We start from the raw sequence: 4,817 nt of genomic DNA on the forward strand, positions 1-4,817 counted from the left end.
TCCTTGCTTGCGAGTACTTTGGATGAGTACTCACGGTTGCTTTTCTCCCTCTTTTCCCCTTTCCCTTCTACCTGATTGTCGCAACCAGATGCTGGAGTCCAGGAGCCAGACGCCACCGTCGACGACGACCCCTACTACACCAGAGGTGCCTACTACTACGTGCTGCCCGCTGACGACGACCAGGAGTGACCTAGGAGGATCCCAGGCAGGAGGCCTGCTCCTCTTTCGATCTGTATCCCAGTTTGTGCTAGCCATCTTATGGCACCCTGTTTAACTTATGTCTGTACTCAGATATGGTTGCTTCCGCTGACTCGTCTATGATCGAGCACTTGTATTCGAGCCCTCGAGGCCCCTGGCTTGTATTATGATGCTTGTATGACTTATTTTATTTGTAGAGTTGTGTTGTGATATCTTCCCGTGAGTCCCTGATCTTGATCGTACACATTTGCGTGCATGATTAGTGTACGATTGACGAGGGGGCGTCACACCCTTGCCCCTTCGTTCGTGCGGGCAAGGACACCCCTGAGGGTCTCGACCTCAGAAGCGCCATCTGAAATTATGCATATAGCGGCACGTAAGCTTCAACTTAGCATTTGGAAACTAATTCAATTGTATATGGAGTACTTGAAACATACCCTGCGCCTCGTTGAGCCGCTTATTAATCTGGATATTTTCCTCATCGACCAGTTGTACTTTCCGCTTCAGTTCGGAAACTTCGGCTGCCTGAGCGGTCGCTGCTAATAGTGAAGCCTGTTTTTTATCAAAAAGATAACTATGTTATTTCCTGCGGATATCTATAGATCCTCTGTTCACCCTCCTTCTTGGGCCAAACAGAGTCTCAAGGGCTACTATCTATATACAGGCAGATTTTTCATAAGGAAAGCGGCTAAAGACATTACATCACATACCTTGAAGCCTGTTAGTAGGCTCGTGAAGGCTTCATTCAGCCCACTCTTAGCAGGCTGAACCTTCTCAACCACCATACCCATCAAGGTACGGTGCTCCTCCAAGGCGGATGCACTTTGCAGAGCATCCCTTAGCATGTTCGGCGCCTCTGCATTAGTAGAGGTCGCCACCGAAATAGCCGTTTCCCCTTCCAGCTGCTGAGTCGATTCCGGAACCGTTTGAGTCTCTAGAATAGTATCCGGCCGGGGGTCGGATAATCCAGGACCTCTGTAGCCGGACTCGATGATTTTTGCACCCCTCATGTTCTCGGCAGCCAAGGCGTTATCCTCTAGCGCCGTCTTGGTCCCCTCTTGCACTTCTCCGAACCCCAGAGAAATCCTTTGGGACGACACCTCGGTGTCATCCGCCCTAGGAGGTGGGGAAGCTTGTGGAGGCATCTCACTCTCCATCTTCTCGGGTGAAAGATCCCCCGATGATGATGATTCTTGGGGGATGTCACGGGCCGGACTGAAACACGAATTTTTTTATTATTCTTATAATCTATAAAAAGATTAGATATATGTAAGGCATCTTAAGGTACTTACGATTCGGCAAGGGGCTTGGCTCGGGGGCAGTACATGGGGACAGCTTCGATGCCCAAATTCAAATCATCCGAGAGGGATATCTTTCCCCTCTTGGACGCCCCTACTCCGGATCTATGGAGACCGTCCTCTTTTTCCCTCTGGGAGAAGGGTTCTCTTCTTCCTCCTCCTCCACCTCGTCCTCATCTTCGTCTCCCTCGTGAGAGGAAGGAGCTTCAGTTCCTCCGGACACATCGCCCAAAGTTTCTTCATGATGGAGGCCACCTTCGGCCTCCTTGCTCATCTTATTCTTGTCCTTCTTGACCAGCGCCTGGTAGGGCGCCGAGACCGGCATCATCATTAACAGAGGCTTGGCTGGGTTTTCAGGGAGCGAGGCCGGACACTTAATCCGCTCCGCCTTCTTCATCCAGTCCTATTCAGGAAATGGAAGTTTTTAGTACCCCTCCCTAAGATCAACAAGCTAAGTAATGTTTGGAAATATGATACTTACTGGGGATGCTGGATTGTTGCAGTCAAGGCCGGTGTCATCAGACGTCCTTGGCCACGTCTTCTGCTTCTTGAAGAGCAGCTTCAAGATCCCTTTGTGCGCCGTGCCAAAGAATCACTGCAGGGTTCATGGCCCTTCCGGATAAAACTCCCGCATTTTGGGAGGCCATCGTTGGCAGGGAGAGCTCGGCGGATGAGCATCACCTGAATCACATCAGCAAGGGTGATGTCCTTTTTTATCATACTCTTGATACGCTTCTGCAGCATCCACACTTCATCAAGGGACCCCTAATCTAGTGTTGGAAATATGCCCTAGAGGCAATAATAAAATGATTATTATTATATTTCCTCGTTCATGATAATTGTCTATTATTCATGCTATAATTGTGTTATCCGGAAATCGTAATACATGTGTGAATACATAGACCATAACATGCCCCTAGTGAGCCTCTAGTTGACTAGCTCGTTGATCAACAGATAGTCATGGTTTCCTGACTATGGACATTGGATGTCATTGATAACGGGATCACATCATTAGGAGAATGATGTGATGGACAAGACCCAATCCTAAGCATAGCACAAGATTGTGTAGTTCGTCTGCTAGAGCTTTTCCAATGTCAAGTATCATTTCCTTAGACCATGAGATCGTGTAACTACCGGATGCCGTAGGAGTGCTTTGGGTGCACCAAACGTCACAACGTAACTGGGTGACTATAAAGGTGTACTACAGGTATCTCCGAAAGTGTTTGTTGGGTTGACATGGATCGAGACTCGGATTTGTCACTCCGTATGACGGAGAGGTATCTCTGGGCCCACTCGGTAATGCATCATCATAATGAGCTCAAAGTGACTAAGTGGTTGGTCACGGGATCATACATTATGGTACGAGTAAAGTGACTTGCCGGTAACGAGATTGAACAAGGTATTGGAATACCGACGATCGAATCTCGGGCAAGTAACATACCGATTGACAAAGGGAATTGAATACGGGATTACTTGAATCCTCGACATCGTGGTTCATTCGATGATATTATTGTGGAACATGTGGGAGCCAACATGGGTATCTAGATACCGCTGTTGGTTATTGGCCGGAGAGTCGTCTCGGTCATGTCTGCATGTCTCCCGAACCCGTAGGGTCTACACACTTAAGGTTCGGTGATGCTAGGGTTGTAGAGATACTAGTATGCGGTAACCCGAAAGTTGTTCGGAGTCCCGGATGAGATCCCGGATGTCACGAGGAGTTCCAGAATGGTCCAGAGGTGAAGAATTATATATAGGAAGTCCAGTTTTGGCCATCGGGAAAGTTTCGGGGGTCACCGGTATTGTACCGGGACCACCAGAAGGGTCCCGGGGGTGCACCGGGTGGGGCCACCTATCCCGGAGGGCCCCATGGGTTGAAGTGGGAGGGGAACCAGCCCCTGGTGGGCTGGTGCGGCCCCGTTGGGCCTCCCCCTGCGCCTAGGGTTGGAAACCCTAGGGGTGGGGGGCGCCCCACTTGGCTTGGGGGGCAAGCCACCCCCTTGGCTGCCGGCCCCCCTTGAGATCCAATCTCTAGGGGGCCGGCGCCCCCCAGGGCCCCTATATAAAGAGGGGGGAGGGACGGCTGTGCACCCCTGCTCCTGGCGCCTCCCTCTCCCTCTGCAACACCTCTCCCTCTCGTAGAGCTTGGCGAAGCCCTGCCGAGATCGCCGCTACTTCCACCACCACGCCGTCGTGCTGCTGGATCTCCATCAACCTCTCCCTCCCCCTTGCTGGATCAAGAAGGAGGAGACATCTTCCCCAATCGTACGTGTGTTGAACGCGGAGGTGCCATCCGTTCGGCGCTAGGATCTCCGGTGATTTGGATCACGACGAGTACGACTCCCTCAACCCCGTTCTCTTGAACGCTTCCGCGCGTGATCTACAAGGGTATGTAGATGCACTCCTCTCTCTCGTTGCTAGATGACTCCATAGATTGATCTTGATGAAGCGTAGACATTTTTTATTTTCTGCAACGTTCCCCAACATCTAGACCCTTGTTGGTCCAGGATGCGAGTCGCAGCGAAGGTCCAGATCTGAAGGCAGGAGCAGCGGCCACTTAGTGCCACGGGGTTCGGTGATGTAGAACCACTCCTGCTGCCATACCTTAACTGTATCTACAAATCTCCCTTTGGGCCAGGTAACATGGTTGAGCTTGCTCACCATGGCGCCGCCGCACTCGGCGCGTTGGCCCTAAACTACCTTCGGCTTCACATTAAAAACCTTGAGCCATAAGCCGAAGTGTGGGGGGACACGGAGGAATACCTCACACACGACGATAAACGCCGAGATGTGGAGGAAGGAATTCGGGGCCAGATCATGGAAATCCAGCCCGTAGTAGTACATGAGACCTCGGACGAAGGGGTGAAGGGCAAACCCAAGCCCTTGGAGGAAGTGGGGGATAAAAACCACCCTCTCACTGAGCTCTGGGGTGGGGATGACCTGCCCCAGGGTTGGAAGCCTGTGTTTAATCTCCACCGTCAGGTACCTCGCCTCACGTAGATCTTTGTTGTCCTTCTCCGTTATGGAGGAGGCCATCCACTTGTCCTGGGAGCTGGATCCGGTCATTGCTGGAGGAGTTGGGGCAGAGGGAAAATTTAGAACTTGGGTGTTGGAGCTCGGGGACGGAAAGGCAGTGGAAGGAGAAGGCATCAGGTGAATAGACGGGTCTTTGTCCTCTTATAGAGGCAGTGAATATCAAGTGTCCCCTCGTAAGCCTTAAACCTCGCCTATTCCCAAGGAGATGCGCGAACAGCACGGTTGGATTACCCAAACCCGCATTGATGAGGATCCCGTGATAAGGTGGTACGATCTCTGCTTTGACAA

Source organism: Triticum dicoccoides, chromosome 3B (genome assembly GCF_002162155.2).
Source record: "Triticum dicoccoides isolate Atlit2015 ecotype Zavitan chromosome 3B, WEW_v2.0, whole genome shotgun sequence".
NCBI lineage: Eukaryota > Viridiplantae > Streptophyta > Magnoliopsida > Poales > Poaceae > Triticum > Triticum dicoccoides.